The following is a 22,299-nucleotide window of genomic DNA, read 5'->3' on the forward strand; positions in this document are numbered from 1 at the left end:
ATAGATTATACTCTCCTATAAAGTGGGAATAATATCTACCTCTGAGAGTCATTGTAAAGTTCAAGTAAATTAATGGATATGAAACCATCCTATTTCCTAAATAGGAGTGTAACAGGAAGCTGATTTAAAATAATACATTCATAAAGTGCGTGAATATCAACATATTTTAATCTGCTGAACTAAATCCTGACAAATGACCAAATTTATCACTCCATCCTAAATTGCAACTTATAGATGAATGGACCAATTTTTTTATGGCACTTGACACAAATCTACTCAGCTCCTATGACTTGATTCATTTAAAAATTCTTTCCTTTTCAATTAAAGAATCACTCAGAATTTTAAAAGGCGTATTTCCATTAATAGACTCCCAAACAGATGACCTTTGAGATCACAAAGGTTTATGCAAATTTTTATGATTGCTTTTTATGTTCTTGTATCTCACTTTCCCTAAAAATTCTGTCAGTCGGTGTATTTAAATTCTTTTCTCATCTCCTCATTGCACCGCTATTTACAATAATGAGCCACAGCTGAAAGGGACTGAAATATCATGGGCTTCTTTTAACATATGCCAACAAGAAGGGTGCTTCACGGTTGGGAAAGGCTAACACATAGCAAGGCTAAGGTTTTCTTCTACTAGTGTGAAATGAAACTAAATTTTTCATTAGTTACTTTCCAGGCCTTGTCCAATTTTTTAAAAATTAATTTTTATTGGAGTATAGTTGCTTTAGGGCTTCCCAGGTAGCTCAGTGGTAAAGAATCTGCCTGCCAATGCAGGATACATGTGTTCGATCCCTGGGTCAAGAAGATCCCCTGGTGAGGGAAATGGCAACCCACTCCAGTATTCTTGTCTGGGAAAATGCATGGACAGAGAAGCCTACTAGACTTCAGTCCATGGGGTCACCAAAGAGTCAGACATAGCGACTAAAACAACAACAAAAAATCGTTGCTTTACAATGTTGTGTTAATTTCTACCGCAAAATGAATCAGCCATACATATACATAGATCCCCTCCCTACTGGATTCCTTCCCCTTCAGGTCACCATAGAACAATAAGTAGAATTCCCTGTGCTATCCAGTATGTTCTCATTAGTCATTCATTTTATATATAGTATCAGTAGCATCTATGTGTCAATCTCAACAATCTGATATTCTTTATGAGTGAAAGCAACCGTGTATTAAGGGCTCTCTTTGCACTGGATCGTTAAGAGTTCATTAAATCTCCCAACCAGTAGGAGATAACTTATTCTTACCAGGTCCACTTTACAGTTGAGAAAACTGAGGTTTTGGAAAGGCAAATAAACGATCCAAGGACCTATAGCCAGTATGTCACAGAGTGGGGAATCCTGAACCCAGAGTCTGGGCTTTTGACGATCAGGTTCTTGACCCTAGCTTTGCCAGCTGCAGGATCTTGGGCAGATTATTTAGCTTTCTAACTTTCAGTTTTCTCATCTGTAAAATGGGGATGATAATAATCTAAATTTCAGCTTTGTCTCTCCGCAAATTGCCGTAGGACTAAAGAAGTCATCGGCTGTGAAATGCTTTGTAAATTGTCAAGAACACAGTGATGGTGATCCTCATCATTGAGAAGCGAATGCCATGGGGAAAATCAGTCAATGGAACTGAAGATCGCTCAGTAAGTGGGTTCACATTTAAGACTAGAGCTAGCTTTGTTCAAAGAACCAACTGCCAGCACTGCCTGTGTGCTGACCCTTAGCTGCAGAGGAACTGGCCGTCAGAGGCTCTCATCTCCCCAGTGACCCAATCTTGCTGCCCAAGTATTTAATACCCTTGGAAGTCAGCCCTTAGCAACCCTCCGAAGCTACTTCTCACCTCCCCTATGTGCCAACGAGATTAGTTTTGCCACCCTCTTTGATTAGTGGCACATTTCCAAGCTGAGGGTGTCTGTGGAAGCAATCTTTATGCTCAGATTTATTAAAGCCTCTGTGGCTTTAATGAATTACCGCAATCCAATGAGCCCATAGATAGCTTGTATTTAACTTTTATGTGGCTGCCCCAGAAACCAGCTTGAAAAGCAGAAATCAATGATTGTGACAAAATCTCGATACAATTTATTTTGAATGTTCAGTTTGGGATTTGACGTATGCCATTGTCAGATATATTTTATGCTCTCGGATGAATTTTATACTTACTGATTGAAGAGGGTTAGCAATATCAGTAAGATACAATTTGACAAACCTTAAAAGAAATGTTGTGAAAGTGCTCCCATTCATTACATGTTAGTTTTCAGCCAGATTTGCTTCACATTTTAATCAGCCGCACTAGTAGCTGCATCTTCAAACTACCAAAGGGAGGCCCTATTTACCAGTTCTTAAGTTAATTAGCGAAAATGCATTTAATTAATTATACCCACTGTGAATATTTGACTTGGCAGTAATTGGGTAGGAACCCAGGTGGTATGGGAGGAGTGGACAAATTGACTAGGAATCGTCCCATTGGAGACCTTGGTCTCAATAAATATTTTTTGCTCTTGAAGTTCTTTTTTTTGAGGGGGGTGTTAATCCACCAGCTACTATTTTGAAATAACCTGTTTAGAAGCAACACCTGCAGATTAACATAAAGTGCCTATTTAGAGTGGTGTCTAGACACAGCCTAAAATAAGAACTGTAAATCTTCAGCATTCAATGGCAGCAGACCATAAGACTTTCACAGCAACCAAGATCAGGTAGCTTTTAAAGTTTCCAGACTAATAAATGTATTACACGGATGCTCACAGAATAGGATTAAGTTTGGCCAGAAAAAAGCATGACTTTATGGACAGATACTAATCAGAATATTCCTTTCATGTGTCCACTCATCTATCACTAATATGTCTATACATTTATTATATCCATCCATCATCTATCCATTCATCCATCCATCCATCCATTCATCTCTCCACCCACCCAGCTATCCATTCAGTTATTCACCCATTCAACAATTCATCCCGCCACTCATCCTTCTCGTCTGACTAGCATTTATTGTTTACTTTGTGCCAGATACTCGGCTAAGTTTTTGTTATGGATAACTTCATTTAGTTCTCACCTCAATCTATGAGGTCCAGTACTTTATTCTTTATTTTATGGTACTTCAACTTTATTTTACAGATGAAGAAGTAAAGGCTCAGGGACGCAGTGACTTATGCAAGTCACACAGATCATACAGGAAGGGTAGGGACTTGTGTTCATCTTCCAACTTCACATCAAGAGCTCTTGGCTTGGCTGCCTCAGGTAAGAATTCTGAATTGCCCAAGTCCAGATTTCTTCTGAAGCCTTGGTTGAATAAGGAAGCCCCTGTCCTGTCCTCTTGGAACATCCCAGAAGCCTTTCCATCCCTGTGCTTCCTCCATCATTCCATAACTGTCAGTGTCCTCTGCTAGGATGAAGGCTCAGGAGGGCAGGAATGAGTCCTCCTTCACCTTTGTGCTCTCCATACCTAAGCATCCAGCCTGGCCCACTGTATGTGCCATGAATGATGGTTGAATAATGAAGACAGAGCTTCTGCGGACAGAGATAACTGGGTTTGAGGGCAAGAGAACTCCCTCTATTTCATGACTGGTGATGAAGAGTCCGCTCAAAATACACCTGGGGCCTGCCTAACACAGAGATGGAATGAGCAGGTCTGAGTGTATCTCTGCAACCGAACAGTTCTCCTATCTGACCATGTTCTCTCTCTCCTCCTGAGCACAACCTCTTCTCCTTCTCAGGAAACATCTCATCTCCGTGAATCCAGGGCGTTAAAGTTGAGGCATCTATTTCCTTCTTTCTCTGCCTAAGAAATACACATATTTCAAGGTCAAGTTGAAGTTCCACCTTCTGGGTAGAAATGTCCCAAACCACAGTCAAGATCACTTTCTCTGAATTCCTACACTCACTTATTCCCTGTCACAGTTCGTCTTTCACGAATTCATCCATTCACTCAAAACAAATGTTTATTAAACAGGGTGATAATAAACAGCCTTGTCATACTCCTTTCTCTATCCTGAACCAGTCAGCTTTTTCATACAGGGTTCTAGCTGTTGCTTCTTGACCCGCATACACGTTTCCTAGGAGACAGGTAAGATCGTCTGGTATCCCTATCTCTTTAAGAGTTTTCCATAATCTGTTATGATACACCCAGTCAAAGACTTTATCATAGTCAATGAAACAGAGTTAGATGTTTTTTGTGGAATCCCCCTGCTTTTTCTTTTTCTTTTTTTAATATGGAACGCTTCACGAATTTGCGTATCATCCTTGCGCAGGGGCCATGCTAATCTTCTCTGTATCGTTCCAATTTTTTAGTATATGTGCTGCCGAAGCGAGCACTCCCCTGCTTTTTCTATGATCCAGTGGATGTTGGCAAGCTGCTCTCTCAGGTTCTGTGATGGTAGAAAATTTACATGCCTTTGAACTTGCCACAGCACTCAGGCCAATGACTTGCATACAGTAAGAACTCAAAATGCATTGTTGACTAAATGCATTTTTGCTTTCTATTTATGTTTTTTCTCCTTTTTAAATGGTAACAATAGATGCACAGAAAGGTCACGATATGCGTAGCAAACTGAGTGGCAGGTAGCTGTGCTCACTGACCTGGGAGATATCATGAGATACAGCTTCTCATGATGGTAATAAATAAGGAGACTGAGGCCAGAGGAAGCGAGTAGACTTGTTTAAAGTTATCCAGCTAGTTGGAGACTTGTTTCCATCCTATTCAGCCTTCACATTTATTTTTCCCAAATAGGGAACTTCTCAGAATCTCTTTTGAGTTTTTGAGGTGCATCCTTAAAATTTCTCTTTGAAAACTTTAGGTCATGAAATCACTCCTGCTTAGAATAATAGACGTTTTTAGAAGAAAATGAAGTAGACCAATAGGAATGGTTGGACTGAAAGCAATAAAACAGAACTCTGAGCCGCCTTTGGCATCGACAGTGCTACTGCTGCGATTTAGTCACCAAGTTGTGTCTGACTCTTTTGTGACCCGATGGACTGTAGCTGGCCAGGCTCCTCTGTCCATGGAATTTTCCAGGCAAGAATACTGGAGTGGGTGCCATTTCCTTTTCCAGGGGATCTTTCTGATCCAGGGACTGAAACTGTGTCTCCTGCTTGGCAGGTGGATTCTTTACCACTGAGCCACCTGGAAAGCCCAACATTGATAATACATTTACCTTAATGAAGATGCTTCTCTCAAGTAAGGCATCTTCTCTCAGTCAAGATATTTCCTGTTTCAAGTAACAGTTGTAGGTACCAGTATTTCTCTTTCTTTCCTTACTCCCTGAAGTAGAAATCGTAGGCATAAAATACAATGGCCAACAAGAAACCACCTTTATATACAGAATGTGAGAATGCTATTCATCAGGTTTATAATATACTTGAACTTGGCTTGGTTGAGTTCTGATCCACATTCATTTAGAGTTTAAGTATATTTCTAAATGATTCCATTTTGTAGAAAACAGGTTATGGGAAAACCTCAAGTAGATTTGAAAATGTACTTGGAGCTTTACAAAGCTACTTAATTTCTTTTTGATGAGCGCACTATGCATTGTTCAGAATTGTTCAGCTAAATTTCCCTAAATACACATGGGGGCTTAAAGGCAGAGTATGGGAGGCTCTAACAGTTTAGGAGAAGTGGGTTTACTGACCCCGAGGAGAGAGGAGCTTAATGAATCAGAAGCGTATTGCTTCTCATGCGTGAAATAGGACTTCCACCCTCTCCCCATCCATCAACTCTGACGAGCACTTGAGTGGTCTGTTACATTTTCTGGTCTGTGGCATCATCACTGCTGAGGGGTTTCTACAGGTAGATCTCCAGGTACCAGGGAACACTCCCTCTGTTCAATGTCTTGACATCACCATGCCCAGAAAGAGTGCTAGGTATACAGTAAGCACTTAATAGTTACATAATGTAAGTGGGCTTTTCTGGTGGATCAGAGGTTAAAGCGTCTGTCTGGAATGCGGGAGACCTGGGTTCGATCCCTGGGTTGGGAAGATCCCCTGGAGAAGGAAATGGCAACCCACTTCAGTACTGTTGCCTGGAGAATCCCATGGAGGGAGCAGCCTGGTAGGCTACAGTCCATGGGGTCACAAAGAGTCGGACACAACTGAGCGACTTCACTTCAATGTAAGTGCATCCAGTAAGTGGATGTGCTTACCTAAATAAATGATGAGTCCAAGGAGGGGTACTTTATTCTTGAGTCTTGCCTGGGCACCTCCAATGTTTCCCACTGCTCTTCCCAGAGCAGGAGCCAAGAAGTCATAAATAGAGTTCACACACGTACTTCTTAAAGGCCCCTGCTCTGCCCCATCTGGGATCATGACTTTGTAACTGTATTTAGACAAAGGCTCAGGAATAGCCTCATTCTGTGTGTCCTGCTGGCCCAGGACACACAAGGACAGAAGGCAAACTGAGCTATAAACTTTTAAGTTCCTGTTCCCCAGGCCTGAGCTCAGAGCCCAAAGTCGTTACAGACCAGGAGTCTGGGGAAAGAGGCAATTATCGAGGGTCTCCCCCTTGGGAGTCTAGATGAAAAAGAAAAGCTTTTGAATCTTGGAGCCATTTTCACCCAGGAAGGCTCAAGGAGCTGGGCACTGTGCGGCCCTTTCCCCTGGGTTCTGAACTGGTGCCAGCACCTTCCGAGGACCCTTAGTCTGATGGCTGGCTACGTGAATGCACAGTCTTTGTACGATGCATCACTAATCTGCATCAAGAAATACAAAGCCCTAAATGTTCCATTGGCCACCATTGAAATAACCTGAAATGCTATGTTTGAATGTAAAATGTTACCTACTGAGTCATTTGAAAGTCTCCCCCCCACCCGTTAAATGATGAAAATGACTCGACCTGCCCCATAACAGCTGGTCACAGAGAAACAATGGGAATGACATGAGGTGCTTCTTCCAAAGCTCCAGGGACAGCCTTCCCATAGCACTGGCTGGGTCCTGTTACCCAGAGGGGCTTCCCCAGAGGTCAACAGGAAGTCCAAATCACCCCTCCTGGCCTTTGCACTGGAGCAGGAGGAGGCTATTGGTTGAATTCCAGGTGGAGTTGTTAACACTGAACTTACTGTCAGCATTGCTCTCTGGTGCCAACTTGCCTCCCCTTCTCTGCCATCCCTATGGCTTTGCTCTAGCTGCCAGCCCAGTCAGAGGGATGGATCATTTGATTAAGGGTAAATCTCTGTGGGATCTTGGTGGAAGGGGAGGTGCTGCTCCTCTCTCTGGCCTGGATTCTCACAGGCTATAGTGTTCCCAGTTCAAGCAGCACAAACGGATGTGAAATGATGGCTGACTTTATTAGGAGGCAGATACCTCGCTCTCATGCTAGTTTCTTTAGCCTTAAATTAGTTTGCTGAAAGATTGGCAAGGGTCACACCAAGCAGGTGCACACAGTCATTGATCTCACATGGGCATACAAACAGGCTGTGCTAAGAGAGATTAACCCCCAAAGAGCCCATTTGACTGAATTAGGCCACGGCAAAATCAGAAGCTTAAGAGTACTTGACAATTTCTACAGGGTAAATTTGGTGAGGAGAGGACAGAGAATACATGAAAAAGATGAAGAATTATGGGCAATGATAACTAGTTTCTTCCTCTTTGCTGTAATTATTATATGAAGACAGCATTATACTAAACCTTTTAATGCTAGACCTAATTTCATTCATGACTCTACACATGGACATCACCAGATGGTCAATACTGAAATCAGATTGATTATGCTCTTTGCAGCCAAAGATGGAAAAACTCCATACAGTCAGCAAAAACAAGACCCAGAGCTCAAATCATTAGCTCCTTGTTGCAAAATTCAGGAAAGTAGGGAAAGCCACTAAGCTACTGAGGTATGAACTAAATGAACCAAATAAAATCCCTTATGATTATACAGGAAAGAGATGAGAATACCAGACCACCTGACCTGCCTCTTGAGAAATCTGTATGCAAGTCAGGAAGCAATAGTTAGAATTGGACATGGAACAACAGACTGGTTCCAAATAGGAAAAGGAGTATGTCAAGGCTGTATAATGTCACCCTGCTTATTTAACTTATATGCAGAGTATATCATGAGAAACACTGGACTGGAAGAAACACAAGCTGGAATCAAGACTGCCGGGAGAAATATCAATAACCTCAGATATGCAGATGATACCATCCTTATGGCATAAAGTGAAGAGGAACTAAAAGCCTCTTGATGAAAGTAAAACAGGAGAGCGAAAAAGTTGGCTTAAAGCTCAACATTCAGAAAACGAAGATCATGGCATCCGGTCCCATCACTTCATGGGAAATAGATGGGGAAACAGTGGAAACAGTGTCCGACTTTATTTTTTTGGGCTCTAAAATCACTACAGATGGTGACTGCAGCCATGAAATTAAAAGATGTTTACTCCTTGGAAGAAAAGTTATGACCAACCTAGATAGCATATTCAAAAGCAGAGACATTACTTTGCCGACTAAGGTCCATCTAGTCAAGGCTATGGTTTTCCAGTAGTCATGTATGGATGTGAGAGTTGGACTGTGAATAAGGCTGAGCGCTGAAGAATTGATGCTTTTGAACTGTGGTGTTGGAGAAGACTCTTGAGAGTCCCTTGGACTGCAAGGAGATCCAACCAGTCCATTCTGAAGGAGATCAGCCCTGGGATTTATTTGGAAGGAATGATGCTAAAGCTGAAACTCCAGTACTTTGGCCACCTCATGCCAAGAGCTGACTCATTGGAAAAGACTCTGATGCTGGGAGGGATTGGGGGCAGGAGGAGAAGGGGACGACAGAGGATGAGATGGCTGGATGGCATCACTGACTCGATGGACAAGAGTCTGAGTGAACTCTGGGAGTTGGTGATGGACAGGAGGCCTGGCATGCTGCAATTCATGGGGTTGCAAAGAGTCGGACATGACTGAGCGACTGAACTGAAGATTATACAGTGGAGGCGATGAATAGATTCCAGGGATTAGATCTGGTAGACAGAGTGCCTGAAGAACTATGGATGGAGGTTCAAAATGTACATGAGGCAATGACCAAAACCATCCCAAAGAAAAACAAATGCAAGAAGGCAAAGTGGTTGTCTGAGGAAGCTTTATAAATAGCTGAGGAAAGAAGAAAAGTGAAAGGCAAGGGAGAAAGGGAAAGATATACCCATCTGAATGGAGAGTTCCATAGGGTAACAAGGAGAGATAAGAAGACCTTCTTAAATGAACAGTGCAAAGAAACAGGAAAACATTAGAATGGAGAAGACTAGAGATCTCTTTAATAAAGTCAGAGGTATCAAGGGAAAATTTCATGGAAGGATGAGCAGGATGAAGGACAGAAATGGTAAGTACCTAACAGAAGCAGAAGATATTAAGAAGAAGTGGCAAGAATACACAAAATTATCTAAGAAAGGTCTTAATGACCCAGATGACCACAATGGTGTGGTCACTCACCTAGAGTTGGATATCCTGGAGTGTGGAGTCAAGGGGGCATTAGGAAGCATTAGTACAAACTAAGCTAGTGGAGGTAATGGTATTCCAGCTGAGCTATTTCGAATCCTAAAAGATGATGCTCTTAAAGTGCTGTACTTAATATGTCAGCAAATTTGGAAAACTCAGCAGAGGCCATAGCACTGGAAAAAGTCAGTTTTCATTCCAGTCCCAAAGAAGGGCAATGCCAAAGAATGCTCAAACTACTGCGCAAAATTGCACTCATTTCATATGCTCTTTGTGACCCCATGGGCTATATAGTCCATGGAATTCTCCAGGCCAGAATACTGGAGTGGATAGCCTTTCCCTTCTTCAGGGGATCTTCCCAACCCAGGGATCGAACCCAGGTCCCCCACATTGCAGGCAACTTCTTTACCAGCTGAGGGACAGGGGAAGCCCAAGAATGCTGGAGTGAGTAACCTATCCCTTCTCCGTGGATCTTCTTGACCCAGGAATTGAATGGGGGTCTCCTGCATTGCAGGCAGATTCTTTACCAACTGAGCTATCAGGGAAGCCCCCTTTCATATGCTAGTACGATAATACTCAAAGTCCTTCAAGTTAGACTTCAGCATCACATGAACTGAGAACTTCCAGATGTGCAAGCTGGGCTTTGAAAAGGAAGAGGATCAAATTGCCAGTATTCCTTGGATCATGGAGAAAGCAATGGAATTCCAGAAAAACGTTAAATTCTGCTTCCTTGACTATGCTAAAGTGGATCACAGCGAACTGTGGAAAATTCTTAAAGAGATGGGAGTATTGGATCACCTTACCTATCTCCTGAGAAACCTGTATAAGGGTCAAGAAGTAACAGTGAGAACTGGACATGGAACAGTGAAATGGTTCAAAATTGGGAAAGGAGTATGACAAGGCTGTGTATTGTCACCCTACTTATTTAACTTATATCCAGAGTACATCATGTGAAATGCCAAGCTGGATGAATCACAAGCTGGAATCAAGATTGCCAGGACAAATGTCAACAACCTCAGACATGTAGATGATACCACTCTAATGGCAGAAAGTGAAGAGGAACTAAAGAGCCTCTTGATGAAAGTAAAACAAGAGAGTGAAAAAGCTGGCTTGAAACTCAGCATTCAAAATACTAAGACCATGGCATCCAGTCCCCTCAGTTCATGCGAAATAGATGGAAAAAAAGTGGAGGCAGTGACAGATTTTATTTTCTTGGGCTCCAAAATCTCTGGATGGTGACTGCAGCCATAAAATTAAGAGACGTTTGCTCCTTGGAAGGACAGCTATGACAAACCTAGACAGTGTATTAAAAAGCAGAATCAATCATTTTGCTGACAAAATCCGTATAGTCAAAGCTATGGTGTTTCCAGTCATCATGCACAGATGTGAGTCGGACCATAAAGAAGGCTAAATGCCAAAGAATGGATGCTTTTGCAGTATGGTGCTGGAGAAGACTCTTGAGAGTTCCTTGGACTGAAACGAGATCAAAGCAGTCAATCCTAAAGGAAATCAACCCTGAATATTCATTGGAAGGACTGATGCTGAAGCTAAAGCTCTAATTCTTTGGCCACCTGATGCGAAGAGTTGACCCACTGGAAAAGACCCTGATGCTGGGAAACACTGAAGGCAAGGAGAAGGGGCAGCAGAGGATGAGATGATTAGACAGCATCACAGACTTAGTGGGATGTGAATGTAAACAAGCTCCAGGAGATAGTGGAGGACCCAGGAGCCTCATGTGCAGCAGTCCATGGAGTTTGCAAAGAGCTATACATAACTTAGGGACTGAACAAAAACAACAAAATTTCATTCCCCAACAGAAGTTTAAAAAGACAGCATTCTGAAAAATTGTTTGTGCTTTCAGTTCTTAGTTTTGAGTTCTAGTGGGTTAGCCAAAAAGTCATTCAGGTTTTTTAGTAAGACAGCACAGAAAAGCCTGAAGGAGCTTTCTGATCTACCATATATATATGTGTGTGTGTGTGTGTGTGTGTGTGTGTGTGTGTGTGTATATATATATATATATATATATATATATATTTCTGTCAGGTTACACTTGGTCTCAGCTTTTAAAACAAAACCAAAAATCCAAGTAGAGTGAAGGAATTTTGTCAGGTACAGACCTTGGTGGTTATAAAGTTGGGGTTGTGAGGATTATTTGATTGAGTTCTGGGCCTAGTAAACTAGTTTGTACATCAGAAGTTGGTTAGAAATTAAAAGACCAAGTTTACAGAGAACAGGGAGGGACTGAATTTGAGGAACACAAGTAGGTGGGCAAAGACTCAGACAGAGGTCAGGAGTCAAGAAAGAGTTGTGAAATCCAGGAGAGTTGGTCATTTAAAACAAAGGTACCGTGGAGAAACTGGAACCTTTGTACAAGGACATTGCATGAAAAATAAGTACATTTGGTTCCTGGGTAGGGACAGGGAGGGGACTAGAAGGATGATGCAATTAGGGAGGGTGCCCAGAGGCCTCTGTCTAAATGGGTGAAGCTGTGAGGTGGGTAGACCAGTATTATTATTATTTTTTTGGGGGGCCGCGCCCATGTAACTTGTAGAATCTTAGTTCTCCAATCAGGGATTGAAGCTGTGCCCGCTGTAATGGAAGCAGAGTCCTAACCACTGGACCACCAGGGAATTAATTCCCCAGGGTTCTTTAATTTTTTTATACTTTTGATGTATGCAGTCTCATAATAATTTTTTCATATCTCCTTCTCACCCTGTCCCTCCAATATGAAAATTCTCTTCGTATAGGAAATGTTGTTGATAGTGTCTTAGTTATGTTTTCATGGATATTGTATATAACAACAATAAAACAGTAATTACTTATAGCACTGAATGTTCTAGCATAAACATACATGAATTCATTTAATTCAGACACCAACCCCATGAGGTTGCTTCTACTATCATCTCATATTGGAGGTGAGCACACTGAGGCACAGGCAGGTTAAACAACTTAACCAGTGCCACCCAGTGACTAAGTGGTGGGGCTGAAGTTTGAATCTAGACAGTCTGGCTACAAGCACTACACCAGGCTGCGTTTTATATGGATCCACAGTCACAGATAAAAGCTTTCTATTTCTCTTTCTGACAAGGGACTAAGTAGGAGTTCCCCAGAGGAGAAAGCAAGGGAGGGCAAATCCATGCAAAAGGGAATGCTATAGAGTGAAATATGAATTGCAGGACGTCCCAGTTGGGAAGGGGAGCCTTGGGAGATGCAAGCAGCCAGGAAGGCAGGAGGCTGGCACTGAATGTCCTCTGATGCCATGTGCCTCAGTCCCTTCAGTCTGCAGTAACAAAATACCATAGCATTTGGGGTAGCTTAGAAATGTATTTCTCACAGTTGTGGAGGCTGGGAAATCCAAGATCAAGGCCCTGGCATGGGAATTATGCTGAGCCCCCTCTTCCTGGTTCATAGCTGGTGACTTCTTCCTCTGTCCTCACATGGGAGAAGGGGCAAGGGATCTCCTTGGGTTCTCTCTTATTAAAATCACTAATCCCATTCGTGAGAGTTCCACCCTCATGACCTAAGCACCTCCTGAAACACTTCCCAAGATCACAATGAGCACTGGGATTTCAACGCATGAATTTCACTGGGACACAAACAGTTATAACATAGGGCTTCCCTGGTGACTCAGTTGGTAAAGAATCTGCCTGCAATGCAGAAGACCACCTGCAATGCAGGAGACCTGGGTTCAGTCTCTGGGTTGGGAAGATCTCCTGGAGAAGGAAATGGCAAACCACTCTAGTATTCTTGCCTGGGAAATCCCATGGACAGAGGATCCTGGTGGGCTCCATGGAGTCTGAAGGGTCAGATAGAACTTAGCAACTAAATCACCACCGCCACCATGTTGAGGCATTTGAACCACATTCAGAGAGCAATTGGGTACCACGAAGGGATCTGGGGCAAGAGTGTGACAATCACATTTGTACTTCAAAGCATAGCACTGGTAGCTCTACAGAAATAGGCAAACAAAACCCAAGAAAAGGAGGCCAGTTGGGAAGCTCTTGCAATAATCAGAGTGAAACGTGATGCACTTGAACTATACGGCAAGGTCAAGATGATGAAGAGGAATGGATAAATCTCACTACTCTTTAGGGGATGGAGCTGATGGGACTTGAGAAGGAAGGAGAATGAGGTGCTCAGGATGATGAGTTTATGAGGGTGACTGCCAAGGTTCTGGATTATGGGTGAGAGTGGGAGGTGCCACCATCCAAGGAGATCAACCCAGGAAGAGATTGAGTTCACCATGACAGGTTTGGGACAGTTTGGTACCAATGTTGGCAGTTCAAGGCAGGTGTTTAGAAGACAGACCATCATAGGAGCATCTTATGAACCATTATTTTCAAAGTTGGAAAGATCCCCTTGAGGAGGAAATGGCAACCCACTTCAGCATTCTTGCCAGGAGAATCTTATGGGACAGAGAAGCCTGGTGGGCTACAGTCCATTGGGTAGCAAAGACCTGGACACAAATAAGCACGCTAGCATGCAGAGATTCTCTGCGGAATGGAGGAACATCTGACTGGAATACCCTGGAATATGGCTTAATGCACCTTGCTAGGTTCTGCCAAGGTCGAACTTCTGAGAGTGAGACCTGGGAGTCTTTATCTTTAACAAGCTCCCAGACAGTCTTGTGGGTGCCAAGAAGAACTTCATGGGAATGGAACTGGCTCCAGGAGCCACCTGTGATTGGCTGCACTCCAAAAAAGGGCCAATCAAATTCTAACCAAAAAAAAAAAAAATTCTAACTGCATTTTAAGTTTTTCACTAGATTGGGAGAACCTTATGGTGGGAGGCCCCAGGGCTTGGAGTAGAACTCCTCCACCCCAACCCCCCTCCTCCACCCCAACATGGCAGGCTTCACATTTGCACAGGGGGTAGCCACCATCTTGCTCTTCTGGAAGTCATGGGGTGAGCTTTTGTCCTTCTGATCTGACAATTATCCTGGTCCTCCCATGCCCGCCACTTAGCAAACATGTCAAAGCACCACTTCTAAGTCCTCTTAAATGATCCACAACACTGTCTTCCACAAATCCCCTCAGAGATGAGCTGTCTTAACTAAGCACACTCCAGAGTGCTATGCGATCAAGTATTTGGCTCACTGATCATTAACACAGCCATCTCCTGCTTTCAACTGGAATGTCTAGAAGGCACTTGCCATATGGACATGTGGGAAGAATTCAAGCTCGTTCGTTAATAAACATTTACTGCAAGAGACCAGAAAATAAACACAGGGTGTTCTTTGCACCTTAGTAGATGTTCAATAAACATAAGCAGAAATTGGTTGAAACTACGCATGCATTGTTCCAGCACTCATGAGCCTGGGGAGAAATACATTTTTCCGAACATCTGCAGCTATTTCAGACACTGAAAATGTGATGTGAGAAAAAATCCACCAGGGAGCCAGAGGATTTTAGGATCAGCTTAGGACATCAATGAGAATCCTCTGCAATAGGTCTCAGGAACCATGACTACTTTGAAGAGATGACAGGTCTTTCAGAGCCACGCTTGCAATTTGCTGAGGTCTATATAGTTAAATTTATCCAGGTGAGTCAAGCTATAAAATGTCTATGACTTTAGAATAGGTATCAGTTACCCAGAAAAAAATCAAAGCCAACATACTTTCCTCCTTATTCCAAATATTGCAGATGAGTTTCCCTCCACTTCCTTATTATTGGGATCTGGTCTCAGATGCTTTGACTCCCAGGTAATTGTTCACAATTAATACACTCTTTTCTAAATTAGAAGGTAGAAGCATGGATAGCTCCAAATTAGCTGGAAGATTTCAATCTATTTGCCGATCAAACAGAATGGCAGTCCTATGTCCCCAAAGGAGCTGATGCTCACCTAATGAAAGATTAAGATGTTACCACTTATCTGGTGAGTAATTGTATGGCTTTGACCGGGCAAATTGATCTCTGGGGCTCCTGGGTTTTTCTAGGGCTTTCTTTGGGGAACCAGTTTTTTCAGTACAGAGGCATTTTAGGGGCTCTCTAAAACACTATCCACATAGGGAAAGCATGGCTGTCCCATCTCAGATTAAAGGTAGCTCCAGATTTACAGAAGGAGAACTCCCACTTGCAGGCAAGGTTCGCCTTTCCAGTGACATGACCCACCCTGTCCCACACAGATGATTGGCCCGTGCTAGAGCACCTCACAAGGAGAGATAAGGAAGCCTTCCTCCGTGATCAGTACAAAGAAATAGAGGAAAACAATCGAATGGGAAAGACTAGAGATCTCTTCAAGAAAATTAGAGATACCAAGGGAACATTTTATGCAAAGATAAGCACAATAAAGGACAGAAATGGTATGGACCTAACAGAAGCAGAAGATATTAAGAAGAGGTGGCAAGAATACATAGAACTGTACAAAACAGATCTTCATGACCCAGATAACCACGATGGTGTGATCACTCACCTAGAGCCAGACATCCTGGAGTTAGAAGTCAGGTGGACCTTAGGAAGCCTCACTACGAACAAAACTAGTGGAGGTGATGGAATTCCAGTTGAGCTATTTCAAATCCTAAAAGATGATTCTGTGAAAGTGCTGCACTCAGTGCGCCAGCAAATTTGGAAAACTCAGCAGTGGCCACAGGACTGGAAAAGGTCAGTTTTCATTCCAATCCCAAAGAAAGGCAATGCCAAAGAATGTTCAAACCACCACACAATTGCACTCATCTCACACACTAGTAAAGTAATGCTCAACATTCTCCAAGCCAGGTTTCAACAGTATGTGAACCGTGAACTTCCAGATGGGTTTAGAAAAGGCAGAGGAACCAGAGATCAAATTGCCAACATCCGCTGGATCATCAAAAAGCAAGAGAGTTCCAGAAAAATATCTACTTCTGCTTTATTGACTACACCAAAGCCTTTGACTGTGTGGATCACCACAAACAGTGGAAAATTCTGAAAGAGATGGGAATACCAGACCACCTGACCTGCCTCCTGAGAAATCTGTATGCAGGTCAAGAAGCAACAGTTTAGAACTGGACATGGAACAACAGACTGACTGGTTCCAAACTGGGAAAGGAGTACTTCAAGGCTGTATATTGTCACCCTGCTTATTTAACTTCGATGCAGAGTATATCATGAGAAACGCTGGGCTGGATGAAGTGCAAGCTGGAATCAAGATTGCTGGGAGAAATATCAATAACCTCAGACAGGCAGATGACACCACTTTTATGGCAGGGAGCAAAAAAGAACTACAGAGCCTCTTGATGAAAGTGAAAGAGGAGAGTGAAAAAGTTGGCTTAAAACTCAACATTAAGAAAACTAAGATTATGGCATCCAGTCCCATCACTTCATGGCAAATAGACATGAAACAATGAAAACAGTGAGAGACTTTATGTTCTTAGGCTCCAAAATCACTGCAGATGGTGACTGCAGCCATGAAATTAAAAGACACTTGCTCTTTGGAAGAAACGCTATGACCAACCTAGACAGCATATTAAAAAGTAAAGATCACTTTGCCAACAAAGGTCCATCTAGTCAAAGCTATGGTTTTTCCAGTAGTCTTGTATGGATATGCTGCTGCTGCTGCTGCTGCTAAGTCGCTTCAGTTGTGTCCGACTCTGTGCGACCCCATAGATGGCAGCCCACCAGGCTCCTCTGTCTCGAGGATTCTCCAGGCAAGAATACTGGAGTGGGGTGCCATTGCCTTCTCCAATGCATGAAAGTGAAAAGCGAAAGTGAAGTTGCTCAGTCATGTCGACTGTTAACGACCCCATGTATGGATATGAGAGTTGGACTATAAAGAAAGTTGAATGCTGAAGAATTGATGCTTTTGAGCTTTGGTGTTGGAGAAAACTCTTGAGAGTCCCTTGGAACTCAAGGAGATCAAACCAGTCAATCCCAAAGGAGATCAACCCGGAAAATTCATTGGAAGAACTGATGCTGAAGCTGAAACTCCAATACTTTGGCCACTTGATGTGAAAAACTGACTCACTGGAAAATACCCTGATGCTGGAAATGATTGAAGATGGGAGGAGAAGGGGATGACAGATGGTTGGGTGGCATCACTGACTTGATGGACGTGAGTTTGAGCAAGCTCCAGGAGTTGGTGACGGACACGGAAACCTGGTGTGCTGCAGTCCACGAGGTTGCAGAGTCAGGCACAACTAAGCAACTGAAATGAACTAAACTGAGCACCTGACCCCAAAGTAGCCAATCAAGACAGTGCTATAAAATAAGCCTCCCAATCCTGATTTCTTTCATCTCCCCCCCCTCCATCCTGGACATTTTTGTCCTTTTTGGTCCCCTTCAAAGGCCTTATCTCGCCCTTTCAGCTCTTATTAGCTGTGCCATTACCTAGAAGATTCTGGTAAACACAAGTGGTACCCTTTCTGGAGCATTCCCATTTCATTTGGAGTTTTGACACCACTCTAGGATTTGACCATGCCCCTGCTGCAGCTGATTGGATGTCAGGGACACCTAATTCAAGGGCAGCCAATCCATGGTTTGGCCACCACTGGACAGGTAACATCGTTGGAGACTTTTTCCCATAAATGTTGATAATGCTAATGGAACCAAATGGTCCCCCACTCCAGTGTGACTGCCAGCAGGACTCAGAGAGGAGAGGAGCTTTCTGTTCTTCTCCTTTTCCCTCCTTGCTTCTCTCCCCTCATCTCCTTCCCATTATCTTTGCTATGGTTACTCAGGGAGCGCTTTATTTGTGCTAGGCACAGCCCAAAGCAGTTTGTATCTTTGAACGTGTTTAATCTTCACAGCAACACCATCAGGTGGGTAGAATTATTATTCCCATTTTTAGATGAGAAACAAGGAGGCTAAATAATTTACCCACAGTCATAGGGTTCTAAGTATTGGGGTCAGACTTTGAACCCAGGTTGTCTGGCTCCCAGGTCTGTGCATTCTTATGCCTTCCTTAGAATCAGATCCTCTCAAGGATCTTCACTGGTGGTCCTGGTTAAGACTTCATCTTCCAGTGCAAGAGGTGTGGGTTCAATCCCTGGTTGGAGAACTAAGAGCCCACATACATCCCAGCCAAAAAACCACAATATAAAATAGAAGCAACATTGTGACCAATCCAATCGAGACTTAAAAAAGGAAAGAATCAGAGCTTAAAAGGTCTATAGAGGTCATCTCATCCACTAATTGCCATACTTAGGGATTTCACAGACCAATAAAAATAAACAGAGGATGGACATGGAGCTGCCAGCCTCTGATTTCCTCAAGAGAGACAACAGGAGTGTTAAAACAAAGTACTACCTTCACCATCGCTAAAGAAAGGCCAACTAAACACGAAAAGAGTAGGGAGGGCTTCTCAGGTGGCACTAGCAGTAATGAATCCATCTGTCAGTGCAGGGGATGCAAGAGATGAGAGTTTGATCCCTGGGTCAGGAAGATCCCCTGGAGAAGGAAATGGCAACCCACTCCAGTATTCTTGCCTGGAAAACTCCATGGACAGAGGCGCATGGCAGGCTACAGTCCATGGGGTCATAAAGGGTGGTCATGACTGAGCAGGCACACGCACACACACAACCTCAGAATAATGTACAGTCCTTTGAACTGAATGGACTATTTTTTCTAATTCTGCTCCTCAGCAATTAAAACTGAATGAGTGTGTTTCTTTGATTGGTGGGTATCTCTGGGTATCTCTTCCATTTCTCCCTATTACCTGTGACAAAACAGGGGCCTGGTGAGGGTGTGTGACATTGTTGAGGTCACACAGGAATAGCAAGCAGGTCTGGAACATGATTTCAGGTGTTTCGACTCCTGTGGCTGAACAGTATTACTTCCTGGGGTTGGGGTGGGGGGTCACCTTCAAATAGCAATGACTGAACTCCATGAAAGTTGTGCTTTCTGAGCCCTCAGTGGCAAGGGTTTGGAGGCCCTGGCCTTGGGCCTGGACTCCTGACTTTGTCAATCAATGTGTAGTCCCTTCTGCTACTGACCTCTTTTAATTTTCACAGCTACCCTGTGGGGCAGGGAATTCTGTTCTCATTTTAAAGGTGGACCAGCTATAGCTCAGGCTTTCCAGAGGGTCCAGTGTCATCTGCTCTGAGGGTAGAAATTAGTTGTCTTGCAGGACGGACTGTGAGACCTGCCTTTCCCAGGACACAGATGTCACTAACTCATTTCCAGTTGTTTATTTCTCTTCCTCTATTTGTTAGGAGGAAAGACTCTGTGATTGGTGAGCTGACTCGCCCATCATGCATTTACTGTCAAACACCTAGAACAGATTTACTTCCTTCTTTTACTTTTTGCCCCAGAAGGGCCCACCTTACCCACCCAACATCTCTGCTACTCTCCCCTCAGGTCCAGCTTAGCTGATTGGAAGATGAAACCCGAGGGACTGGCTTGGACCAATCAGATTCCTTTTAAACCAAGAGATAGAAAAAGCAGTTCCAGTTAATAGCAGATGCCTGAGCTAAAAGATCCTCTATCCTTGGATCACATCTCATTGGAACTGGAGCAACCATTTTGGACCTGGCCGAGATGAGAAGGCAGAGGAGGCAGAGAGGAGGTGGGAGAAGAGGAAAAATGAGAAGTGGGAGGAAAGAAGAAAGAAGAGAGTCCTGAGTCCCTCCTCCACATGGGACTTTGGATGCTTGTAAAGCCCCACTTTTATCTTGAGCTACTTTGAGTGGATTTCTGTTCTGTGAAATGAAAAGATCCTTAACCAGGATGGCTTGCTTTGGACCATATGCTGGTCTAGTTGCTGGAGCACAGAGAACTGTGGATGAGAGCTGTCAAGAAGCTCAGGTTCCAGCAGGAGCAGGAAACAGGTCCTCCTGTGTGCACACACTCCAAAGTCCACATGCTGCTGTGTGAACCTGACATCTTTTTATGCCAGAGATGGAGGCTCCATGACTTTCTCCCAAACAGCTGACCCAGAAACAAGGCGTGGCTCCATGTTTGAAAGGTACAAGAAACTAAATGAAGCCCAGCTAAGAATGCATTTTAAAATTCTCTCAGTACCCCCAATTTGTATTTACCACAATGGATGGCTCATCCTAAGATCTCTAAATAAACATTAATCCTTGTTAAGCTCCTTGATGGCAAATGAGTGACAAGCAGTAAAAACAGAAAGGACGCGGTATACATGCCTCTTGGGAGGCTGGGCTGCTCCTGAAGCGTATGCATTACTGGCGCCTGGAGCTGTGCTCTGCAGATCTGTTTGCCTTTTGAATTGTCTCATGGTGGTTCATTTTGGTGCCTAGTATAACATAATGGGGATTCCCATGTGGTGCAGTGGTAAAGAATCCACCTGCCAATGCAGGAGGACCAAGAGATATGGGTTTGATCCCCCAGAAGGAGGGAAGATCCCCTGGAGGAGGAAATGGCAACCCACTTCAGTACTCTTTATTTACGTATTTTCTTTAAAAAAAAAAAAAAACAAAAAACCCAAAACCACATATTCTGTTTCTTGCAAATCAGGCATTGTGCTAAATGCTTTTTAAAATTGTTTTTAATTAGTTTATTTTTAACTGGAGGATGATCGCTTCCCAATATTGTGTTGGTTTCTTCCATATCACTCCAGTACTCTTGCCTGGAAATTTTCAAGGACAGAGGAGCCTGGCAGGCTACAGTCCATGGGGTTGCAAAAACTCAGACACGACTGGGCATGTACACACTCAACACACAGGGCATAATGATAAAATACCACGGCTACTGTGGAATTGCTCCTGAAGACAACTGATCACAAGTCCTCCAATTCAACGTGAAGAGCTGGACCTTCCCCGCAGAATGTCTGGCACCCACCTCCAGGCTGCCTGAGCAAAGGCTGTCATTGTTTTATGTTGACACATAGCTTCAGAACTCAAAAATGAGACCGGATTTGTCATTTCCTGTGTCAGGGTGTTATCACGAGAGTGGCAGTGGAACTGGGAAGACTGCTCCCCTCTCCTTGGCGCCAGGGTTTGGTGGTGCTCACATCAGCATAAGTTAAATTTGCAAAGTCGTTTGTGCTCTTCCAATGCAGGGCATCGATGAAGGTCAAGTTCTATTATTAGTGTACTTGCTGGTTTCTTATTCTGGAGTCAACCAGTCTTCGACTGTTTACTGAAAGCCAGACTCTGTGGCAGGGACTGGGCACATAGCCATTAATAAGATGTCAAGGGACTTTCCGGGTGGGTCAGTGGTTAAGACTCTGAACTCCCAATGCAGGGGGCTCAAGTTTGATCCCTGGTCAGGGAACCAGATCCCGTATGCTGTAACCAAGAGCTTGCATGGCACATTGAAGATCCCGCATGCTAAAGACCCAGCACAGCCAAAGGGAAAAAAAAGTGCAAAGTATCTCCCTACCTTCATGGATCTCACGATCTAGGGTAGAGGATGAGAAATTGGGTGTCTGAGTTCAGGAGAGAATTATTGTATCCCAGAGGCTTGTTCTATTTGGCCCCCAGTGTGCTTTGAAAACCTTTGAGATCTGGCTGCAGACACTGAGCCCATCCCCTCACGGCCACTGTCAGCTGGCACTGACTGAGCTGAGAAAGCTCCCGTCTTCATTATGGTCCTCACCAAGGTCGGCTGTCACGTGACAAGCCTCGCCAAGCTTGTCCTTATCTTATGGTAGGAAATATTTGTGTCCTTGTCTTATGAAAAGTAGGAAAACATAGACCAAGAGAACCACATTTATCAAGAAAAAAATGGCAAAGGCTAAACTTTTTCATGATGTGAAAGACTATGCTCTCTGTTTATTTATTTATTTATAAATATTTATTATTATAAATATATTTAATAAGGAAAAATGTGTCTATGCCAGCTTCTCTGACACCTGGACTATTTCACTCATTTGTATCATGTATCCAGCACCTTTGGACACATATTTTTGATCTTTGATACAGCGATTTCAAAGATTTTCCCTCCAACTGGTATCCAGTTAGGTAGTTGGGGTACACAAACACTTTGGGGCTTCCCTGATGTTCAGTTGGTAAAGAATCTGCCTGCAATGCAGAAGA

General features: G+C 43.4%; 1 protein-coding gene and 1 non-coding gene across 3 annotated transcripts in view; both read right to left on the bottom strand.

Annotated features, from left to right (window-relative positions):
• The window catches only part of KAZN (kazrin, periplakin interacting protein), a 1,321,995-nt gene that overhangs the window by 544,456 nt on the left and 755,240 nt on the right, over positions 1 to 22,299 (bottom strand). The window lies entirely within an intron of this gene.
• LOC114117404 (U6 spliceosomal RNA) lies at positions 4,196 to 4,304 on the bottom strand. Its single transcript, XR_003591104.1, has one exon. It is a non-coding gene; the product is annotated as a U6 spliceosomal RNA (small nuclear RNA).

The sequence above is a fragment of the Ovis aries genome, chromosome 12, assembly GCF_016772045.2.
Source record: "Ovis aries strain OAR_USU_Benz2616 breed Rambouillet chromosome 12, ARS-UI_Ramb_v3.0, whole genome shotgun sequence".
NCBI lineage: Eukaryota > Metazoa > Chordata > Mammalia > Artiodactyla > Bovidae > Ovis > Ovis aries.